Below are 25,723 nucleotides of genomic sequence, written 5' to 3' on the forward strand. Positions count from 1 at the left end.
TATCTAAATGGCTTCACTTCAAATAAACAAACCCCTGTGCCTTCCTGCCCCTTAGAAGCGAAGGGGCTCACTCAGCTCTATTGAAACCCTTTGCCTGTGGAAAGGGAATTTAGAGAAGGTGTGAATTATACAGCTGAGAGAGATAAATGTAATTTTGTGTAAACAGCCAACTCCATTGTTAGAGGGAGATTTGGGAATAAACACGGGCCATACAGCCAGCTATGACTTTCAACCTTCAGTAGTGGCACATCTTAAGATTTACAACATGTATTAATTATGTCAAAGTAATACTCAGCCCCTGGTGACTTCATGTACCGTATTGCTTTGTGTACAAGCTGAGTCTTCTGTTACACTAATTGCTTTCTCCTGCAGCTTTAAATTGGGGGTGGGTTTTTTGTACATTTAATTGCTTTGCTCTGCAGCTCACAAGGAAAAGGTAGTTGAAGGTGGCTTCTAAACAAAGATATACAGTAATTAAAAGCTCTTTTAAAGAGAGCTTTTCTGTACAGCACCTGCTGCTAATGGAGTACTTTGTGTACAGTTCTGTGGGGTCTTTGAATCTAGTGCATTATTTCAGAAGTAGAGTGTTGTTGAAGGATTTTTACATCTGATGTGGTGACCTATATATGTTAATTATTGATGTTAGGAAAAAAAAACGAAGGAGACTTCTCCCTTCCCCCAGACAAATCCAGTCCATAAAAATGGTTTGGTAAAGTGCAAACTAAGGTTTTAAACTTCTGATTGCCTTGTGGATAACAATCAATTAATTTTATTTTTTTTCTCAGCTGAAAAAATATCTCGTTACAATTTTGATTAAAAGATTGTCATTTTGCTTACCACAATTTCTTCTCAAGGAAGAAAAAATTCAGTAGTTTATGTGATTTAATAAATGACAGTTACACATCTTAGTCCTTCCCTGTTGCCTTGCCTATGGTTGAATTCATTTTTCATACCTGTGTTTCTGTCCCCTTGGTACATCCTGTTGTCTTGCAATCAATGGTGGCTGACTTAAAAAAAAATCTCCATGGAATTTAGTGCTTTGATAAATTAATCCATCCTTGTGTGTTAGCCATCCAAACACTTGTGTCTTAAGAATAGTTCGTGGTGTGAAAGTAAAGCCCTAAGACAGGAAAGAGAGACAGATGCTGTGTATAAATTCCTGCTCTTTTCACAGGAGAAATAGTGTGGAAGATAAGGGTGCCAACTCTATTCATAATGTGTTTTGGGATTTGCTTTGATGTTTGGTTGCATTAAATGGGTGGCAAATGATGATTCCATGGAAATTCCAGGTGATGAAACTACGAAGAGTTAAACAAAGAAAGAAAATTACTCAGCAATTTTCTCCTGTTGCAATAACAGCCTTGTCGCCAAGGTGAAAAGGGATGTTTTCCATTGTGGTGTAAATAGGAGAAGGAGAGGAGATAACCACACTTTCAACACCAACATTAGGTTCAGGTGTTCATAACTGACTCTTATATTTTCTTCTTTACAGCCTGGGAGTAGAAAGGGACTTAATAACTGGCTCAGGAATTATTTGGACATTTCTTATTGCTATAGGCTGGGTAAAGAAATAAAAAAGGCATCTATGGCCATACTGAGATGGTCAACGCCAAATCTTTACAGAAGCTGCTTATCTTGTGTTTAGGAAAAGCCATAATAAATCAGACAGCAATGGACCTTAAACATTATAACGGGGCTTATCATGAATGCATATTTTATGTTTTTTTCTGATGCATAAACCCATACACCTCCAGAATGTGCACCCCAGAAGAAAACCTTTCAGACTCATTCAAGTGTATTTTCACAATAAACACTGATTAATAATTCATTCCTGCACCAGCACTGACTTATTGTTTTTTACTGAGATTCCATAAAATGGCTCCCAATGTTCAGATCTGATGCCTTACAATGCCAGTCCATCTATAGCTCCTTCCATTGAAAGAACTTGTCAGTTTGGAGACTGCGTGTTGCCTAAATACACGTTTCTCAAAGGTTCAAGCAACTTGTTAACAAAGCATTTGCAACTGCTTTAACCACACCTTTACTAGCCTGTAATTTCAGAGTCACTATCCCTTTAGGATTATGGAGCTTATTCCCTGGCAAACATCACTCCATCCTCTCAGACGCTAAATTAATGTCCAAGAATGTGATCACTTTGATGGGACCAGCTGTTTCTTCTGCTGCCAAAGCACTCCAAACACTTTGGCAGCTTCCCTAAATGTGCTCAGTAAATCCTGACAAGTGCCATAGGAGTGTGCTCTGTGAGCTGCTCCGCAAAAAGGCATCTGTGTGTGCAGCGCTGACCCTGACATTTGACTTCTGTGTTTGCACCTTATTGCGCAGATCTGGGAGGAATCCAACAGGAATTCAGGAAGTGCAGGCTGTCAACTCCTGAACGAACACCTTTTTAGCTTTTGAGTTTAAAACTTAAGAGGTGAGAAATATGCAAATACACAGACAAAGACGTGATTTGGTATTTATTGAGCCTGCCTGTGAAATCTTCTATATCTTTTGCAATCTTTACAAGAGGATCAAGGAATATCAGACCAGTCAAAAAGGTATTTTATTAGCAGGGCTAGGAACAGTGCTTGTCAAAGATTCACAGTGTTTCCTTTTACATAACCCTATTTACAGTTGCTTATGGCTGTTTATTACACTGCATTTTGGGGTTAAATTTTTCTCTTATGTGGGTCTACCTTTGATTGCTGGGAAACTTTGGTCAAATCAACCCAGGCTTTGTGGAAAGCCAGGCTGGGGGCAAAGCATCTTGAAATGGCAGCTGCTTTTTTCTTTCAGGAGGTCTGCAAAGATTGTGTTTCTTATGGGATTCAAGCAGGGGCTTGAAATTTGTCCATGGGATGACATTTATGTCAGGGACAGCAAAACAAAATATACATCCATAAAGAAAATTATTCAAATCAGGGCACTTCTGGAGAAGCAAGAAATAAACACAGAATGGACAAGCTATATCCTGCATGGTTTAGGGGATGGTGAAGCATGACTGGAATGACACGATAGTCCCTAATTTTGAGAGAAAAAGTTCAGGAGAGAAGGTTTAGGCCCAGAGAAGTTGTGGATGTCCCATCCCTGGAAGTGTTCAAAGCCTGGTTGGATGGGGCTTTGAGCAAGTGGAAGATGCCCCTGGCCATGGCAGAAGGGCTGGAATGGGATGATCTTTAAGATCCCTTCTGAAACAAACCATTCTATGATTCTCTGACTCTCTGATATGGATTTGTGACTGCTGCTTGGTCTCAAGGCTGACACCCACTTCACCAGCCACGGTAGATATGGCCATCTGAGCTTTGAAAGTAAAGACAAGAAATATAAGTGGCGTTACGTTAGGAGAGCAAATCTGGACTTGTGTTCAGGTGGACAGAAAGATAAAGGAGAAAAGAAATGCTCGGAAAAATAGAACTAAAACTGGAATGCTGCTGGAGAGGAAAACAGGTTGGTTATGCAGGTCTTCTTGCCTGGAAGCAAAGGGTGAGCAGTAAGTCAGAGGGGATGTTTTCAGACATGGAGACTGGAGTTGCACTGTTGGGAATTGGCTGGATGGGTGAAGAGAAATTGTGTAATGAGGGACACATGATTATGTGGCAGCGGACACTATGGCTTCAGAGGAAGGAGTGAATAGCACTAGTTATCTTAACTGTAGTTTTTCCTAACTTTTTGAAGTGCTTAGTTTCTATAAACAGCTATATTCTTCTTGGACAGCATTTTTTTTTGCTGGAAACTGTACAAGCTCCTAATGGTGTCTCTTGTTTGAGGTCTGTGGTGTTATTGAAAATATGAGTTAATTATAGTGAAAGAAAACATAATAATCAGCCAAATCCCATTAAACTCTTAACTAGTTTCTGCGCCTGCTACTTACTTAGTCCTCTGTGTCTCTTCTGACAGCAAAGCTTTGCCTTGAAGGGCAAGAACATCCCATCTGTTGAGCTCTGAGGGTGTAAATGCTCTTAAAAAGGAAAATATTTGTCTCTTTGGTGTATATGAGAGGCTGGAAGACCCGGCGTTGCCTGCACTGGAAATGGATAATCTCCATCTCCCTCATGGCTAACTGTGCACAAATTGTGTCATCTTGTACACAAAGGGCAGATCCGATTGGGGCATATGTTATCATATAGCTGCAGTCACACAGAGGCCCTCAACATGAATACTATTAAAATGTGAAATGCTCATAGATTATTTTAGGCTTCACAGAGAGCCATAACAGCTACTGCAATAAATTAGAGCAGTTGCCAGGCACTTATGTATCAGTGCACCCTAGCTGTCACTTTACAGGCTGCAGTGGATCTCTGCTGCGCTGTCGTATCCTATCCTATGCCACAGGCACATTCCCTGGGCCAGAGCTTGCATGTGTGGCTCCGTGGAGGAATTGCCTTCCAACGGAGTGGTGATGGTCTCCTGTACTGAGCTCGAGAGACACAGAAGAGTCAAAATATGAGCCAAAACCCTACTGCCTGTCTGAACAAACTGTCTTTGTAAACCTCACAAGATTTCAGCCTAACTCACTTCCCAGATCCCTTTATTGTCTAAAGAGGCAGGGACACAATGGGATTTTCCTGATGACAAGTGTGAGAACCAGTAATTAGTTTGCCTCACTCCTGTATTGGCAGAAATCCCTGTTCCTTTTATAGGATGTTAAATGACCATTTGCCATGAAGCAGAAAGAGCAATGACCTTTAGCCCAGACATTTCCAGGTACGACTGCACTGCTGCTCTATTGCAAATAATTTATGTTACCCGTGTTAAGATTAGGATTTTCTATGTTGCATTTAACATAACTAATGAAGTAGCAAGCGATTTTGTTTTTAACTCTATTTGTTTCAATTCAACTGGCTTTAGGTAACCCAATGGAACTAGTTAATAATTATTACAGCACTGAGGATAGATTTTATTAAAGATCTGGCCTTAAAAATTAAACTCATTAATCATTCTTAAGTATTGTACATAAAATAAACACCTCTCACTGAAATGATAGAAACTAGATTTGTCAGAGGGAAAAAAGCGCCAAAACCCAACGCATAAATTAGGCTTAAAATTTGATCAATCTGAAAATTGCTACTTACTGAGGAAAGTCTTCTGGACTATGAAATATTTAATAAAAAATCTGTCAATTCAGAGCTTTTGGAAGCAAAAAGCAGTAGTTTAAATGAATCAGATAATGTAGTAAATTAAAATGCAATATCAGTGTGTACATAATACTACATCATATAAAATATATCTCTGATGCAGAAGATTCCACACATTAACAGGAGATTTTGAAAATGTGTACTACTATGTCAATGCTACCAATATGTAAGGAAAGTCTAAAAGATATTAAATAACTTTTCTATAGAGATGAAGAAAGTCAGGGACAGGAAAAAAGATCGATCTCTGAACACAGAACACAATCCCTTGGAATGCACTACTGCTGCTTTATTTCCAAAGCTGTTTAGATGAAGCCATAAATACCAAAGCACCAGGGCTGATCTTAAATCATATCTGGTGATCTATCATATTAATTAGACTAATGTGACCTGTCCAAAAAAAATCCCTATCTTAATGAAAACACTGAAACAATCACCTTCAGGAGACCGGATGAATTTGAAACAAGCTTTCCTAGAAATCAAGTTTTATCCGATGGGAAAGCTTAAGTCAGTAGGAAATTGCACAAAATATAAGTGTGGAAGATCTACTGTACTATCTAGTTTACTTTCCAATTTTACCAAAGTTTATTACTGCACAGCTCTAAAATTGCCTGTTCCTTCCTTCAAATGCCTGAAGTGCTAAAGTTTATGTCTTCTCTGTGTGTGGCTGCTACACCGACTACTAGATCTTGATTTTGATCTCTTTAAATTCATCTCATTCTCTTTGGCCAACTACAATGAAAGTATTAGTAAAAGAGGAAAATATTTGTTTCCGGAAGTACATGCCCACTTTCACATCATTTATTCAAGCCCTCTTTTGCAAGACTTATTCAACAACTTCTTTATTGTGTCCTTAGAACAAAATTATCACTGAAGGGAATAAAAAAATGTCTTCACTCCTTGTACTTTGCCCTCTGGTACTGAGATGCTTTCATTTAGAGATGTTCTGCCAGATATTGCCATGCACGAAGCTACATCGTTTCATCTTGTTTTATGACACATGTGAATTTTGCCTAAGTCTTTAACTCAACAATATTTTTTCTTTCTGCTTCACACTGCAAATTTATCTCTAACTTAAAAGTTTTCTTTCACCTCAGATCTCTTTCAATAACTCTGCATTTCAGGCTCTTTTTACCTTCCTCCCTTTGCTACTCAACATTAATTATTTTTTCTCTGGTGGGATTAGCTTGCAATTTTCCAGGCTAAACACAATTTTGCTTTAAGCCCACATTCCTAACCTATTCAGGTCCTCTTGCATTATTTCACCAGGGTTGATAACCTTTACTGATTCTAGTACCATCTGCAACTTTCATTAGTATTCTGTTTACTCTTTTCCCCTGGACCAAAATGAAGACATTAAGGCCTGACCTGACTCCTGCAGTACCTGCTAGATACCTCCCAGCAATGTTCAACTTTGTTTTTCATTACCCATCATTTAGAATTCTCTAGACAGATTTCAATGTGAGTGACAGTAAAAAGATGTTTCTTCAACCTTAGAATATCTACTATAAACAGTGGTAAGTAAAACTAGAACCTCCCAAACCCTAATAAAATAGTCAGTAGACTTTGTCTTTGCATGGCTCACTAGCATATGTATTGCTTTGTCTCTTCAAAAAAAAAATCTTAAGTAGTAATACTCTTTCTGGCTGGAAAATGAACATTATCTAAGTTCTTCTTGTGATTTAACCCCAGCTCAGCCCCACACAGCTGCTCATTCACCCCTCCCAACAGGATGGGTAAAAGTGAGAAAACTCACGGATTGAGACAAAGACAGTTCAACAATGAAACAAAACCTGAAAGTACGAGCAAAACAAAACAAGGAATTAATTCACCACTTCCCATGGGCAGTGAGGTGTTCAGACATACCCAGGAAAGCAGAGCTCCATCGTGTGTAATGGTGACTTGGGAAGGAAAACATCATCACTCCAAATGTTCCCCCTTTCCTTCTACTTCTCCCAGATTTACATGCCAACCATGACAGCATGAGGTCTGGGATATCCCTTGAGTCAGTTGGGCTCAGCTGTCCCAGTTGTGTCCCCTCCTAACTCCTTATGCACCCCCAGCCTCCTTGCTGGTGAGGTGGGGTGAGTAGCAGTAAAGGCCTTGACTGTGTGTAAGCTCTGTCCAACAACAGTGAAAATATCCTTGAATTATCAACACTGTTTTCAGCATGAATCCAAATCATATCCCCCTACCAGCTACTGTGGAGAAAACTAACTCTACCTCAGCCAAACCCAGCACAGTTCTTATCAAATTACTCTGAAATGTGTTATACTACTGTGTGTTTACAGTATCTGTAAATATGATTTTAGTCAATAACAATATCTGAAGGCTCATTTGCATTTTTCTGTTGTAGAATGAGTTCTGGAAGTGCCTGGACATTCATCTTTGAAAGAACTTAAATTGGAAGGGAGTTGCTGAATGCTTCCAGAGGATCTGAGCCTTCTTCCAGAAGGCAGAGTGAGAAATTCCCAGTGGACCCTGTTATATTGCCCTTTGGCAGTACATGTAATGTCTTGATTGCCCTGACAGAAGAAGGAACGAGGTGTGTAGGGAGCACCTGAATTATGGTGCACTGTAATGTGAAATTTCCAAATGAATCCCCAACATTTCCTGTAAGTCTGTACAGTGGTCCTGTGCCCCTGTGTATCCTCCAAAATTAGTGAAAGGTTTAACTCTTCCAGTTTGGGAAGTGTGTGGATGCTCAGGACCAAGGGTGTACATATATTTCCCTTATGTCAGGGGCAAGTCCCAGTCAAGTTGGATTACATACAGCTCTAGATCAGACCAGCATATTCTGGTGGCTTGCTGCTGCTGCTGTAGGTTACCTTCCAGCTTTCTAGAAATCTCTTGCTTCTCAGCACACCCTCATATTGCACTGTTAGGATACTTCAGCAAGATGAAATGGCTTAGGGATCCTTTCAATCCATGATTTCTTCATCCATATAACCACCTACTTTGGAAACAGTACAAAGCCATCTATGTTGTCTTGGGCTGGAATGTTCAGATTTCTTTCATGGGGAAGATAATAAACTCTCATGTTAACCTCAGTCTTTACTATAACCTAGTCTGGCTTAACTCTTTTAGATGTTTAAGCCTGTGTGAAACAAGAAGTTGCCTTCTCAAAACAGAATTTGGGTCTGAAAGACAGTTTTTGGGTGTCTAGTTAGGTGCAAGGGAGGGTTAGTAGACCACAGCTTTATTGCCCTGCTGAGAATTCATCTTCATGCTCCCCATAACACTAGACCAGTTGGACCTTGCTGCTGACTCTCTCAAGAACAGCTTTAGTGGAAATGGGATATTAAATGCTAAAACCACTGTCTGATGGATGTTATCTCACTGGTCCATTTGCAGGAACAGCAGTGAAGAATCACTATAGCAGTAACTTCAGTCCAGACTTGCTATTTGTGAAAAACCAGAGTGCAGGTGGCTTTGGCAGAGGTGGAGAAAGCAGTTAATCTATTTTAAAACAGCCCTGTGTTGTTGACTGCTTGCCTAATAGTCAGGATTGTTTTGTAATATGTCATGTTGGGATGTATAACTGGTAGTTTTACAGGCTAAAGAAACAGAGCAGTCTTTACATGACTAGAGGCTGCAGTAGGAGAGGCTTCTTCTCCTGTCTCATGCAGATACACCAGTGATCCATGGCTTGACTTAATGTACCTGTGAGGCAGATGCCCATTAAGCCACCTGGAGTAGCTCAGTACTCTGGGATCCCAAAATTGGGTCTCCATGTTTCAGAGTCATCCTGGAGAGTTGAGGAAACTCTTTGCTGCTAAAGGAGCCTTGGGAGGCTTGTAGGTGACCCAAGGCTGTAAGTGTGGAGTTGCTGTCCTCTGAGAGCTGGCTGAGGAGACAGCAAGTTCACTATTCACAGCCTCTGTGAGTGAGGGGAGCAATGGTAGTCCTAGAAAATGGAAATATTTTCTTATATGTGTCAGAAATGCTGTATGAGGCATATGATGAAGCATAGCCTTTCTCCTGCTCAGAAGAGACTCACGCCTTAAATTCCACCTCTCCCCTTTCAAAGGAGAAAGTCAGAAGGAATTTCCCTAGCCATGCTAGGAATTTTATACTAGGCACTCTTGTTGTTTCCCTGGCTCCAAGTGAACTCCAAGTCAAAGGCTTCTAGGGCATGTGTGACCCTTTTTGAGACTGTCATCCAAAACAAAGTCAAGCCAAGCCTTACACTGATAGCTTAGAGGTTTTGTACCAAGGGAAAAACCCAAACAAACTCAACCAACCCCCCCTGCCCCCCACAATGTTAACTAGCAATAGCGTTGACTGATCTGTCTGTGAAAAATATAGAATAACTATATTACATATAGTTTTACAAATATTAATTAAAAAAGTAGTGAAATCCAAAAGCAAAATTTCCTTAAGTAATAGCAATGAGTGGTTTGTTTAAAACAGAATTTATTAAAATAAGAGCTGCTCTGGGTAATCTGTCATTAATATCCCTGTTAACCAATTTATTAATTTACCTATTTCCTAAACTCAATTAAATCACTTTTACATTTTACTGTTTTTAAACTACCATCTTGTAAACATTCACTTTTTGTTTGACCTATTTCTGGATGTAAAACTAAGTCTCTTCTGAAGACTCAAGGAAACTGAGGACAAATGTGACATGTTTTTGCAACAAGTTCTTCACCATACAGCAAGAAGCAAGAAGTGAACCTGCAGCACTTGTGCTGAGAGTAGCTTGGATGGAGCTGGAAAAAATGGCCATGTGTCCTCTTTATTCACTACACTGCCAGAGCTTGATATTGGTCGATAGGAGTCATGGGAGAAGAGTCAAAGATCACTCAAACAGATCTGATCCAGACATTAGTTTATTGAGTTTTCACCAGTAAATTTAGATATGTAAAATATTTAATAAGTACAGACTGATTGGTGGGCAATACTCTACTATTTACCGCAGCAAAAGTTAGTATGGGATACAGAGGTTATTGCTCAAGCTTACCATAAGTATATTAAATATTACATGCATGCAAAAAAGTGTAAATTACCAACCCATCAATGTTTGGGGTCAAGTAAGGGAACTCTCAGCCTCGAGAGTAAGCTTGAGAGGTGTTTCTACTCAAGAGGTGATCACTGCCATGCAGCTGCCATGGAGGGAGAGCTCAACAGACCCTGATGGCTGCAGATATTTATAGTGCAAAGTGGTTGATTTGTAGCCAGATTTTCTGATGTGTTAATGCAGTTTTGGCCTCTTATCAGCCCGTTCTCCAGTCTAAACATTTCTGTTGGAGTTTGGTCCTGTGTTCTCATTTACAGCCTCACATAATAGCATTAACTTTGATTAGCAGTTAGTTCAAACAGGGGGATTGCATCCATTACACTCTCCACCCCGTGACTGCAGTCAGCCCACTTTGCTTCACAGAGTGGTGATGGTCAATGATTTAATGTCCCAATGGATATTGGTGGCAGGTGGTGTCCTCAGGTGTCCATATTGGGACCAGTATTGTTTAATGTCTTCATCAATGACACAAACAGTGGACTCAGGTGCATGCTGAGGACATTTGCATATGACACCAAGCTGAGTGGCATGGTTGACATCACTGAGGGATGGGACACTGTCCAGAGGGACCTGGACAAACTCAAGAAGTGGACCCACGTGAATCTCGTGAGATTTAAGACTAAGAGAAAGCTGCTGTACCTGGGCTGGGGCAATCTCTGGTGTCAATATAGGCTGAAGGATGAGCAGAATGAGAACAGCCTTGATGAGAAGGACTTGAGTGTACTGGTGGATGAGCTGGACATGACCCAGCAGTGTGTGTTTGCAGCCCAGAAAGCCAATTGTATCCTGGGCTGCATCAAAAGTGTGATCAGTAGCTCAAGGAAGATGATTTTGCCCCTCTACTCCACTCTGGTGATACCCCACCTGGAGAGCTGCTTCCAACTCTGGGATCCGCAGTACAAGAAAGACATGGACCTTTTGGAGCAGGTCCAGAGGAGGGACACAACAATTATCAGAGGGCTGGAGCATCTCCTGTGAGGAAAAGCTGAGAGAGCTGGTGTTGTTCAGCCTGGAGAAATGAAAGTTCCAGAAAGACTTTATTGCAGCCTTTCAGTACCTAAAGGGGACTTACAAGAGAGATGGGGACAAACCCTTTAGTAGCAAAAGGCCAAGGATGGTTTAAGCTAAAAGAGAGTAGATTCAGACTAGATATGAGGAAGAAATTTTTTACAGTGAGGGTGGTAACACGCTGGCACAGGTTGCCCAGAGAGGTGGTGAGTGGCCCATTCATGAAAGTGTTCAAGGCCAGGTTGGATGGAGCTTGGAGCAATCTGGTGTAGTTGAAGATGTCCCTCCTCATTGCAGGTTGGGGTTGGATAGATGACCTTTAAGGGTCTCTTCCAACCCCAACTATTCTATGATAATATTATATCAAAAGAGGAGCTCCTAAAGTAATGTGGGAATATTCCTTTGAACATAAAAATTATGATCAGTCTCCAAAAACTGACAGTTTTAAAAGACTCTACTAGCTCTTTTTTCCAGGAATCTATACCTAAACATGCCAAAGCCAAATGCATCACTGTTGTAACCCAGTGTGACTGGGAGAATTATAGTGGAGAATAATAAGGCCCCTGTGCATTTAACAGAATTTCAAGAAAAAAAACACCTTGGAGAGATAGCCTTGTTTTTTTTATTTGGGTCTTTTTCTTTTTTTTTTTTTTTTTTAATTCCTGTCTCTGCTTTACATTGTAGAAATGATGAGGAAATTGCTTCTGTGCTATTTTACAAAACCTTATTTGTCAATCTCTTCAAAAAATCAGGAAATATTCGAGAAAGCCAGGGAGGAAGTTCATACCAGCTTTAGCTAATCTGCAGAAAATCCGGCCTACATGACTCCTGTGTCACTGCTGCTCCTTTCATCTATTCTTTATAAGGAATCTATTGAACTTTAATTAATATGAAAAATTCAGGTTTTCATCTGATTTAAATGTGACTGACTTCGTGCTGCTACTAAAAGTGGAACAAAGTCCAACTGTGGTGAAAAACAATGCTGAATATCTGGATTCAAGAGGGAATCTTGGAGCCCATAGAAAGTGTAATCTTACAGATCTTTAATGCTGTGTAACAGATAAGTAGGGGAATGCCAGAAACTCATTTATATAGATGTCTGCGATAAGGATAAGAGAATGACACATGAAATATCTTTATTATCCTTAGGCTGGAAAGTTTTTCGAGACCTAATCTCACTCTTTCTAGTCAGGTTGCAGCTTGTGAGAGGCCAGGATGTGAATTAATGCTGCCTGAGTTCTAAATAGAGAAGACAAATTCCATGGAATACAATGAAATACATCTATCCTCCTTTGAGGATGAGCAGCATGGGGACTTTTTAGGGTCTGAGATGTAGGAAGAATAAAATATCAGTGCCTGTGTTTCTAACTGCTGCAGAATCTATGATGTTGTAATGAGTTTGCAAACAAACCCCAAAATTTTGAGTTTGATACATATGAATGTAGGAAAACACTACAATTCCTGATCTACAGGAAAACACTAAACAATAGAATGATCTCTTTAGAAATTAAATACCTTAGTCAGGACTGCAGTTATGTGTCTGTGTCTCCACAGAGACCCTGATAAATGCTGTTCTGTTTTTTTTCCCCAGACAGGTAAGCACCTCAGATTTTATCCCCTCTCCAAGCTGTAGAGATTTGAATCATCATTTAAAAGTGACCTCTTTCAATTATGTTCAACAACAGAAAAAACCACCCAAAATCCTTGTATGATGGCATGGACATCTCCAAGTCAGCTTTAGTCTGACAGCTGTGGATCTCAGGAGGCACAGCTCTTCCAGCATACACACGCCCCATGTTTTCCAGGATTGTACAACTCAAAGGAAGTCCTCACCACCATGGAGACACATGGAGTGTGTCTGGAGTGACATTAATTTGAATATACCTACACAGGATAGACACCCACCTCCAGATTGCAGTGTAGGGGGAAACATGTACTTCAAAAGACAGAATTATTTGTTTTGATTTCTATTAGTTTCTTCCCATATTAAGTTCCATACATCTGTTTCTATAAGGACAGCTGGTGTGATGGTTGGCTGAAGCCAGGGAGAAAGTTGTGGAAAAATAAGTGTAAAAAAAGTAAACAAAGACCAGTGCTTAAAGTGAGTAACTGGAATCTACACCTTGGACTTCACAGCTGAGTATAATTTTTGTACAAAGAAAGTAGTGCTAAAATCAGACGAACTGCATCCTCAAAGTGTGTTTCTCTCTATTGACTGTATGAACCCCTAGAGTGATTTACAAGGTTTAGTGGTGGACTTGGCAGTGCTGGGTTAATGGTTGGACTAAATGATCTGAGATGTTTTTTTCCAACCTAAATGATTCTACAATTCTAATTGGTCTTGTGATATCAGTGGTGATTGCTGTAGCATTGAGATATTTCCTTCTGGAGGTGCAGGACCTGTTTCCCTGAAATGGAGCAGGAAAAAAAAAGGAAAAACGGTTTATTTTCTTGATCTTTACTTGCTAAATTCTTCAGTCATATTAGGACCCAGCATCTTCAGCCTATTTTCAATACAAAGAGCCATTACTTCAACGAGGTCTGAGCATATTTTAAACCAAGTACCTTTTGGCACATGCAAAGTGCTTTCCTAGAACTTTACAGATTGAAACAAGGATGAAACCTTCCACAGCCCTCAGATTTTAGCAGCAAAAGAAAGATTAATAATGCTCATGTAGATCTAATGCTCTGCTTTAGTTCATTTTCGTGATAAACCCAAGAGGATTTTGGACTCAGCAATTTATCCTATGATTGCCCATTTGGAACAAGATGTTAAGAGGCCTTAGTCCTTCTTTTCCTAGCAAAATCGACACCAAAGCTCCCTTATATCTGAGCTCGAGCTCAGTTTGGTCACAAATTCTGAAAAAATCTCATGATGAATTAAAAATGTAGAAATACACAGAGTGTAACTCCAGCACCTTGATACAGGATAAGAAGAAAAATAATGAAAACCTTGGCCTGTCCATGAGCAGTTCTAGGAAATGTTTTCTGCATACAAAGGTCTTAAATCTAAAAATTTGATCAGAAAATATCATTACCACCCTTGATTAATGCCACTTTTTCAAAAGCACACTTTACATATTTTTAATATTGTCCTGTCCATATTTTGAACTAATTCTCCAGGTTTTTTGCAGTCCTTTCACTTGTGTCTCAGACTCTTCCCATAGAACAAGAACTATCCTAACAAAGAAGGTCTTTATCTCCAATGCCTGACATAAGAAATACGTTTGCATAGTGGCCAACATGGTGGAAACATATTTATAAATTTTAACAGTTTTGTAGGTTTTTTTCCACAACAAAAAGGGCAATTTCAAGGTGAAGCTACTGAAAAAAAAGATAATTTGTAGTACTTATCATATATGTTTCCCAAACTGAGCAAAGCTATCATTTTGCTACTCTCAGGTAGGCATTAAAAAAATATTATTATTGGAATGAAATAAGACATTCAATCACAAAATATTTGTTTGAAGTGTCCAACAAAAACTCTCAGTTTAAAGAAAATCCATACAATCACACAGACACACACATATTAAAGTCTTGACTAAGATCTCCCCTCTATGCCTTTTCATTTGGGATGGAGAAAATCTATTCCAGTGGGAACAGTTTTAAAAAACTATTCTGCAGACACTTTTCTCTTGAAATGTCACAAATTATTCTTTTCTATGGCAGTTTAAATGCATAATTATAAAATATTTTACAACCAATAGAACTACTTTGAATTTGATTGCACTAAAGAATATCACTGTTTTACTTGAGATTGAAAACTAATTTTCTGATTTTCATTACATTCCCTTCCAGATACCACAATACATCAAGCCCACTGTTCCAACTGTCTGTTGGAAAGTTCAGAATGGGACAGGGCACCCCAAAGGAGCAGGGAGGGAGCCAAGGTCAGCTGCTGGAGGTGAAAGCCTTACACAATGACACCTGCACACGCATCAGTGGGTGATGCAAACCATCCTTGCATATCTCAGAATGCATGAACTTGCTCATGGTTGGCCCCAAGTTCTGGAACATTCTTTCTTCATAGCTCTTGCTTCATTCTTTCTTCTATCTCCCCTGAAGCATGTTGGCCATGGTGGTCAGCCTGCAGTGGAGCCCCTTTCTATCTGCCTGCTGTAACCTGGCAATAATTACAAGATCAGAGAATATTCAGGGTTGGAAGGGACCCACAAGGATCATCAAGTCCAACTCTTAAGTGAACATCCAACAAAGGGATTGAACCCACAACCTTGGCATTATTAGCACTGTGCTCTAACCAGCTGAGGTAGTTCATGGTCACATATACCCAAGCAGGAAAAATCATACAAAGATCACGTGCATAGTGATCATACAAAATACAAGCTTATTGAATTTTTGGGATTTTGGTAGAATTAGGATTTCTTTCATGGTGCTCACACAAGATGAGATGCAGGAGACTTCTTTCCAGATTTTCCTGCTGGAGCAAAAGGATAGGCATTTTAAAGTTAAATTAGTGTAAAGGTGAAGGCAGGATGTGCAGCTGATACTGTCTGAAATTCTGGGAGGGCTCAAATGGCTGCAGGATTCAGCAGCAAGAAGGTCACAGTTGCAGAGATGATACTTTGCAGACTTGTAAGTGATGTACTGATAGATTCAGGATGCTCTGTGGAAAAGCCTTCCTGGATAAATGGCCTATAGGTTGTCTATGGTATGTGTCGGGTTTGGGTATAGAACAATTCGAAGGATAATCCAAAGGCATCCTGGGGATAATGTAAAGAGGCAGAACCGGGTCTTCATTGCACCACTGTGGTTCTCCTGAAAAACAATGCAAAGGGAGATAAATGATCCTGTCAGTCTCCAGTTATAAAGTTATAAAATTGCCTTTCTCTGTGCTTGTTTAGAAATGTAAGGATCTGTATTGTGGAGAGAAGGATTCAAAGAACTGCAGGTCTCCTTAAAGAGTCACAGGTTATGTGAGGCAGAACCTACAGCGCAGGGAGGGTGGTGGTTAGATGACAGAGGCAGGATGCCTTCATATAATATGACAGCCATAGATGGGAAGTAAGTGCTAATGGAGGATTTTAAAAGTGTTTCAGACAAACCTTCATTGCATTTGCGTTGCATTGCATCCAAAGGTATAATCTTATTTTTATGCAGTGTGTTGTTAGCCACACAGCACTCAATAAAGTGCCTGTAGTTTTATCAAGAATGTGAAAAACTGTGTATGACTTTCTGGTGTCAGATTATTGTCCATCTCAGTATTGTACTGAAAGGCTCTTGCCAAAGGTGATGCCCCACACATTAAGCAAAGAGAGATCTCAGCATAAATTCACAAGATGGAGTGGAAGGTAAAATACTGCCTGCCAGGCCAGCAGGAGTGCAAGGATTATAACCAGCATCTCTGTTCCCCCCTCTTATGAGACTATTTCTTTCCCTAAGCATGTAACAGAATGTAATATCCAGCAGCACAAGGTTGGTCATTATCCTGCAAAGTCCTTTAGGATTGTTTCTCTTATTTGATAACTATGCCTATATATTTTGCAAGTGATGACGGATCCCCATGTATGCTGTGTTTTGTAGATTTGTTTAATTCGCCTCTTGTTGTTACTGAAAGCGTAATAGGGCTTCAGCAAAAATAAAACATCTGTGGTCCTTGACAAATTGACTTAAAGGGAAAGATGAAAGTTTTCAAGGCATGAAAGATGTAAGAGAATTAATTGAAACAGGTGGTTGCAGCTAAATGGTACTGTTTAAACTTTAGCATTTCATGGATCAGTAGGAAATTTTACCTGACTACAGTTTTAGACATGCTTCAGAAGGCTGAACCAGGGGCTTTAGTTGTAAGTCTTTGCTAGAATTTACAAACTAGTTCATACTTCTTTGCTGATATTTGAGCTGGCAAATAAGAGAGATAGTCAGACCACACTGTTTAGAAACAGAAATTAAACAAAACCTCCTTGCATTTTGTAATTTTGTTCAGTGCTAAATACTTTAGCAAATTTCGTTCTGTAATGGTTCTGAATTTTGACTCTCTTCATCCATTGTGCTGCCTGAAAAATTAGATATCTGCTTGCATGATTTAAAGGCACACAGAAAGGCCACTTTGCTACAGAATGTAATTTGTGTCTCTTATCTTTAATTGTGAACTTTCTAATACAGGTCAGAAAATGTCTGTTACCATTACTTGGCAATATTGGATGTTACAATCTTTGTGTAAACATAATGTAAGAACAAATACATTTAAACTAGAAAGAGTTACAAAACTGTAACTATTAGGGTAGCCTGGCTCTTATTTATAACAACAGGTTTGAAAATGGAGTTTAATAGATTTATGAATGGGATCATTTGACAGGGTCACCTAAAATCATAAGGGACTGTTTTAATGATGCAGTTTATTGTTCTCTTTTTATTATTGCAAGGACAGTGCACAGAATAAGGCTCCTGTTCATTTGACTTCCAGCATCACTCAATGTCTGAGCACTAGAACAATCAGAAGGGACACATTAAACAAGTTACAAGATATAAAGTCATCAATTATAATATATAAAGTAGATTTTAAAAATGGCACCAGGTGAGCTATTTAAAAATGATTAGTGTTGTTGGTTACTGTGAGGTGTATCTTGGTTTTGTGTGTCCACTTTGATTTACCAAGTGAAAATATTTGTTATCACAAATCTCTCCAGGGCTGGACAAATAAGATCGAGCCATCAAAAATGAATGGTCCTGTTTGCAATCTTCCCTGGAGCTGCAGGTGTCCATAGAATCAGAGAATGGCTTGGGCTGGAAGGGACCCTAAATATTATGTAGTTCCAACCCCCCTTCCAGGGGCAGGGACACCTTCCACTAGATCAGGTTGCTCCAAGCAACCTGTCCAACCTGGCCTTGAACACTTCCAGGGATGGGACACCTATAGCTTTTCTGGGCAACCTGTTCCAGTGCCTCACCACCCTCTGAGAATTTTCTCCTAATGTCCAATCTAAATCTCCCCTCTTTTAGTTTAAAACCATTGCCCCTTGTCCAATCACTATCTGCCTGTGTAAAATTACACCTATTGAAGAGACACATCCAGTCCTGCAAATAAAACTTGGTGTAACAAATTATTAAGGGCAACAAGGAGAGGAAAAACCAAATATTCAACCTTATAAACTGTTTTAAAGCCAACTCCCCCTCCTTGGATGCCTTTGAACATAGATGAGCTTTAGAGCTGCCTAAGTTATCCCCAGGCTAGAGTGTAGGCCAGACCTTAGGTGCTAAGGGAAGTGTATTGCCAACCCTTCTCAGGCTGCAGGAGCTTGAACAGACTTTATTTCAGGTGGGGAGGAGCAGCACTTGGGACCAGGCTTTAAAGGTCAAGTCAGCAGTGAAGGTTAAGTCCAGTGTCTTTCCGACAATCTGAGGAGCAAAAGCCTGTGTGAGCAGATAGGCCTTCAGCATTCCCTGGAAAGCTGCTTCCTGAGCTGATATAAGTCTGCTGAGTTACGCTGATGTCAGTGGGGTTATTCGTCAGCTGAGTCTTGGTCCCGTATGAGCAGCAAAATGCTTTGCTGGGCAGGAGGAAGGAAAAAGTTCCTTATCCAAGTTGTGCTATAAATCCCCCAGAATTAACTCCTTCCCATCAAAATCTAGAGGCAGCAGAGCAAATCTCCAGCAAGGACAATGCACACAGAGGGGCACTGAAATCAGAATTAGGATCCAACCCACAGCAAGACTCGCACAGCAATGAAAAACTTGAATGGCACCGGAAAGGAACTGGAAGCAGCTGTGAGCAGAGGTAGAAAAGGCTCCCTAAAAGATATTATGCGTGTGTCAGCAGGCAGCTTCATTAGGTAACAGATGTGGTCTGCAATGTTAATCAGGCCCACACAAGTAGGACAAGTGGATGAGTAGGGAAGGTCTTTGGAGTCAACATGAAATAGAGCCCCCGGCCAAGCAGAGGCAGTGGCTGCTGCAGCAGACAGGTGCTGAAAAAGGAGACTTTGTGTAGTTTGCCACCAGGCCCTGGATACGGGTTTGTCCTGAAATCACAGCACTCGTTTGCAGGAGGGCGAAGTTCAAATTCAGTTGCGGCATTTTCTGAATTGTAAATGCTCTGGCAGGTATCTTATGCTGTTTCAGCAGTGATAATGATATAGGAATTATTTATAAAATAACAGGGTGGTAAAACATAGCTGAAAATATAAACTAGACCAAGGGTTTTGACTTTCTCAGTGATCACACTGGTGAATAAACTTTTATAAATAACTGAACTGTCAGCTGTCTTCCCAATTATTAATTGGCATCCTTAGAGCTGATGGCCTTGTATGAGATCTTTTTTCAAAGACAATGCAAAGTTCAATTGAGAATGATCTTTTGGGTACACTTAGGGTGTTCTTCTGTGGTGTGTAAGGTTGCTTTAATCCATTTGAGGAGCTGTCTAACTTTAAAAACACTCTTCAAGGAGGACCAAGAGATAATGCAATGTTTTAATTCCACAATTAGCTGATCCAGCCAAACTCTATTGCTACTAGAACAAGAAAAGGCAAATTTATATAAGGAAAGAAGACATCACCTGATTTGGCTCTGTATTTTTTTAAGCTATTTCAGGGACAGGCTCCAAGCCTGTAAGGAAATAATCAACATGCCATTCTAGAAAATATGTCAGCTGTGTAATTGAATAATGTGGAATGTATTCATCATGCCTGTACACCTGGAGACACCTAGAAAAATGTGTGTTCCCTATGTGATGAACAGAAATATATTATTTAAAAAAAAAAACAAAAAACAAACCACAAAGATTCACGGCAAAACTTTTGTGGTGCCAAATATGCACTGTACACTACTGGCCCCTGGAGATATAAAAGTGTAAGTTACCAGCAGCATTATACCCGACAGCTCCAGCTGGTTCTATTCTGCAATGAATACTCCAGTTTAAGGACTTCACAGTGACAGGAACACAAGAAGTTGCCTTTTGTTATTTTAATAAAATACCTGGAAATACACTTGATTCTTTGAAAAGATTTTCCCTTTGATGATCCTTATCCACAATCACACAAAATGTCATAAAATTCAATAGTTTTTTATTGGATACAACAAGGTCACTACAGCAGTAGTTCTAAAATAAAAAATAATAAATAAAATAAAATTATTATAAATTATTATAATAATTATAATATAATTATATAATAATAATCATTATGTAATAATAATATAATTAATAATTATAAAATAATAAATAAAATAAAAAATATCTCCATTGCTTGCAAGAGAAGATAGGTCATGTTCTTTTCAATCGCCATCTCTTGCTGATGCACTGTGACACAGATAAAGGTGACCCAGGCCTGAAAAGTGCTCATAAGACTGAACATCAAGGGATTAGATTTTACGTTGGTGGTTCCCAAATATGAATTGTCTCCTTTTGCTTTAGCCTGGGTGACTTGTGTTCAAGATTAAAGCAGAGAAGGACAAAACCCAAACCAAAACAACTAGAGAGACAGGGAGTGGGGATATAGGAGATAAAAGCATATAAGGTTGAGATTTTCCATCGACTGTGACACCAAAAATCTATAGATAGTCACTCCTGTGAAAATAAGGTATCCGTTTTTTTCCCTCTAAGGTTCTGTGTTTTCAGTTTTGGAGATACCCAATACAGGGCACTTAAAACCCAAATTCAAAAGTTTTCTTGCATCACCTGAGAAGGTACCTGAGAACTGGGGATTGAGATGCTGAAAATAAATTCCTACCTATCTCCCCTCAGTTGTGAGAGAACCAATGAGTGTCCAGTCTCTGCTAGGAGATTTTTGGTGGACTTCTGAGCTCTACGCTAAAACAAATTGTCACTTCTGCTTACAATCCTAATTAATTCCAAGGGGGAGTAATTGGTTGTTGGCAAAATTAAGTCTTCTTCCTCAAATCCATTATGGATGAATTACATGCAAGAAAGAGTTCCCATCCTGAACAGACTCCTCTATTTGAATTGACACTGAACTGTTTCCTCAGGCAAGGATTCTTGGAATTAAGGTACAGGATAAGCCCTCACCATCACATTCATCCTCACAAATATGTAGTTACAGCTTGCTTGACAGCATCTTACGTTTTCAAGGTTTATGAGTGTAAACCTTGTTCAGGAAGGAAGTTTTTTATGATTATCCAGATTGCAACATATGTTAACAAGAATATAGGGTAATAATTAAAAAGTTCATTCTGCCTTATTCTTAGTTTCAAAGACACAAAGAAATACATGATGCAAAGTGCTCTGTTTAGACAATACCTGTTAGTATCATCTATTCCTCGTGCTTTCTTAATGTTGGAAGTATCACATTGCTATGATAATCAAGTCCATAGATGTAGAATTCCCACTAATTAGGGTAAAATTCATCCTGTGTGATATTGTCTGTCTCAAAATTAGACATCACTCTTAGCTGGTTTCTTGGTTATCCCAATAGCTGATGGAGAGAGACACCTCCAGGAGGTAGTTCATCCCAGTATCTCGGATAGTGATATGCTTCAAAGCTGTGCCACATATCTCAGCTAAATTCCCTGTGTTCTCTGAGCAGAATGAGAAGGTTTTAAAGATGAAGAAATGTCTCTCCTTCCTCCAAGCAGGAGTCTCTGCACTGTCTGACCCGTGATTTGCTTGGAGTCATAAAGGCCAAAGTAATCAAGTCCTTGCATCAAAGACCTTGTGAGTCAAAAGCTCTGTGGTTATGAGTCATTAGACCCCTGGGATGAGTGGCAAGTGTGGCTTTGTCAAACATAAGGTATCACAATAAGCAGATTTAGGGTTTTATTCTTAACATTAGGCACCCTGTTTTGAAAATGTTAGTTTTAGCCTCTAGTTTTCAGTCTAATCACCTATTTAATACTTCATCTGCCTACGTCAAAGAAGTGCTGTGAGATTTAATTAATTCTTGTAAAGCTCTTTGAGATCTTCAGATAAGAGGTACTATACTATATAAGTGCCAAGTATTACTACATTACTGAAGAGACTTATCACAGAAAAGGTTAAGGTCAATTAACATTTTCTTGCCATTTAGGCATATATTTTCAGATCACAAAAAGAAACCAGTGTCAATTTAGTTAATTTCGCTTGTATCCATTTTCAAATGAGTTATTTATAATTGATTTAAGTTGAAGCCTTACAGATCATCAAAATGGCAATAAATTATACCCTGCTTATAAGCTTCTAACACCCTATGGTTTTAGACTGCTTTGTTTTAATTGAAATGCGAGTATTTCAATTAGACATTATAATTAAAAAGTTCCAGGATCAAATTATACATCTTTTAAAAATGGCTCAGGCAAGTACCAAAAAAACCAACCCAAAACCTCTCCATGAGTCCTTGGAAATGTCTGAATAGGTAATGATTCTCTGGGGTTTTGAGTATCAAATCTACAGTTTAATTGAAGCAGCAAAAAGAGTTTTTTTCACAAAATGTGTTGCTTTAGTAGATATGTGAAAAAGAGACATTTAATTGACTAACGCTGAAGAAATCTCTTCTGAAAATCACGTTTAAGCACTTTGTTAAGCACACAGATGTACTCACAAGCATTACTGCAACCTTAAAGGACTTGGACTAAAATTTTTCAGAGAATGTCAAGACCCTCAAATCCTAAAAAAAAATCATCAGGATTTGTGTAGTTTTTAGATGAAAAAGCTGTGAGATTCAAATTGAGAGACATTTAGATAAAAGTAACCACACTGTAAATCACTCCATTACACATGGAATATTACCCTTCTCTAATTAAAACTATTTAATCTTGCCATCATATTGTAGCTAAGATCTTGCTTTACATTCTGGTCATTAGGGCTGCTTGGGTTAAAAAAAAAAGAAGAGGAAGAAGCTTAGTCAAGAACATTTTCATAAATAAACAATAAACACAAGTAATCAACATGCTGCTTCTAGAGGGGCCATGTTATTTGAGTCTTCAGTAAGCCAGGTGTTTTGCAAAAACGCTTTTGAATCCTGAAAGTATCAAGTATAAAGGTTTAAATGGATATATATTTGCTGTTTTCTATTACTTATTATTAATTCACTTCATTTGCCAAAACATTTTATGTAATTCTCATATGAATGAAGTGACTAGTCACATATCTGGATTTTAAGTCATTTTCTCTCCTTAAATTGGATTATAATCTCAGAAGATGCAAATATTAGTGTTGTTACTGATTTTATGATAGCAGGTCATAATATTTTGTTTACATTAGAAAAACTATTGAAGTTGGCATTTACTTAAGCAACTCATGCATCATAAAGAGTAGGAAAAGTCATTTAGTCCTGTAAAATGCTGAGATTCCCATGTTTTCATTGGCTTCACTGGAGAAAACAAACCTTGCTGAGTAGACCTTCAAATAAAAAAACCCTGGGTTTTATATTAGTATTTAATCAGCTCCAGAATAATTGATGCAATAAATAATATTAAAATTACCTGTGTAATAATTCCTTCATGTTGTTTTTTTGCTGACAGCCATGCAGAGGAGGCAGATAAAACTTTCAGCTCGTGCACTCTGACCCTCTGTACATCAGAAACCATTTAATTTTGCCTGAATTGAACCAAATTGCAGCTTGTTTGACTACCACAAAGGCATCTGTGCTTGACATGAAGACACCAGGAGACAGAGGAACAAACATTTCCATTGGCAATTTGTTCCAGTGACTAATCCCTTTCACTGTTTACAGCAGGTACCTACTTTCCAGTTGGAATTTGGCTTGGTTCAGCATCGCTCTGTTACAGCTCTCTCTGATAGATTTAATAGACATTTAAAACCTCTGATTTTCTGCTCCTGGATGCACTTGTCACATCACCTCTCAACCTTCCTTCAAGCTGTGGCTGTGCATGTGGAGTTGCTCCAAGGGAAGAGCATGTAGTTAATGGATTGAGGACAGCCGTGCACAAATTAACCTGGGAAGCTGTCCTGGGAAAAAAGCCATCCCACCTGTAGAAAAAAATTACCTTCAATGGGAAACAAAGTAATATGGTATTGATGAGAGCAGATTTCCTGTGGTTTGAGGAGTTGTGTCCTGTAGTCACATCCCTTCTCTCAGGGCACACAAACTCTTACCGGATGCATATAATTGTGGACTCAGCTAAAAGTAATGCTCTAACCCCTTTAAACAGGGAAATGAAAGCTGCTGCTTTCTAGTGTTTAAATACTTTTTCTAGATCCACCTTTACCCTGCCCAACAAGACCAAGCAAGATTATTTGGCAATTAATGCCACATAAATATTTAGTATCATGTTTTGCTTCTCCTCAAAGATTTACAATTGTCCTTCCAGGCCAATAACTTACTATGACTTTGTATTGAGTTCCTACTCAATATACACCACAATACAACATATAATTTTAGGGTTAGGGGTTCACCAGGGTGCAATTCCCAATTCTGTAATATCCTTCACTTTTATGTGTGCAACTAACTATATAGATGCAAATATCTGTGGGGGTTTTTCTTTGAACACACCCTGCTTGTCAGATTGCTCTGCAGGATTTCCTTGTCACTATCGTTATCTATCCTTCTGCCAATAATTACCCATTTTTTTTGGCAGCTGTATCATGTTTACTTCTGCATCACTATGGAAACACTGAATTTTCTCAACCCTAATATAGATTCCTGCAGAATCCTACTAGAAGTACTTTCACAGAGTGAAATGATTTCTGTAAGTATTTTCTCTGATGTCCACTTAATCTTCATTGTTTAACTGACTTTCTGTGAAGCTATTCTTTTATCATACTGTTTCTTGGTACTTTTAAAAGAATAAACCTGTGGGTATTTAGATGCCCATTTGAATAACTATTATGGACTTTGTCAGAGTTTGGGCACCTGAGTGCAAAAGAGCTACTCAGACTCTTATTGAAGACTGTGACATCACAAACCAGCACCTTCCTTATTTTCCTCCGGGAAATTTTTTCCCTTTTGAAAATACAGTGAAGATTTTAGATGCCTCTCCTCTCCCTCTTCCTCATGGTGGAGAACCAGTCTGTTCAAACTGAGCCGCTGTTTTGGAGACATTTCAGTTGATACTCCAAGTCACAGAACCCATCCAACTCAGAATATTCTATGAAATCTGCTGCAGTTAAGGTTCTTTGGAGATGCTTCAGCACCAAATGAACTTTGGGCTCAAAATGGGTGGCCAGGGCTGACTCAGAAGCTCTCACTTGCCAAAAGAAGGAATTCTGGCTTTTGTCATCTTCCCACCTCCCCTACGCAGTCCTTTTCCACACACTCCAGCTGTTTTCCACATGCAGGCTCTGACATTTGTCTGAGTTCTTGATGAGTCATTTCACCCATTAAAGCAGAAGAAAATGAGTCCAGAAAAACAGTGAATAAATTCAAGTTGGATTTTGCCAGCTGAATTAGCTCACCAAAGGGTCAATAAGCCCCACAGGTGACAGAAGGGAATGGCTTGAAACAGAAGGAGGTTGGAGAGGGGAGAAGAGAGGGGGGGCAGGATCAATACAGGCTCTTTAGGCAAAAGGAAACTGTTAGGCTGACTTAGAGGTCCTGTCTGCCTGCAGCCTTTAATAGCACCCTTACACAATTCTCTTGGACCAAGTATTTGCACACTGCCTAAGCCCATCTGATTCTATTAGGCAGGTGTTGTAAATCATCATGTGAGGTCATTT

This window comes from Pseudopipra pipra, chromosome 5 (genome assembly GCF_036250125.1).
Source record: "Pseudopipra pipra isolate bDixPip1 chromosome 5, bDixPip1.hap1, whole genome shotgun sequence".
NCBI lineage: Eukaryota > Metazoa > Chordata > Aves > Passeriformes > Pipridae > Pseudopipra > Pseudopipra pipra.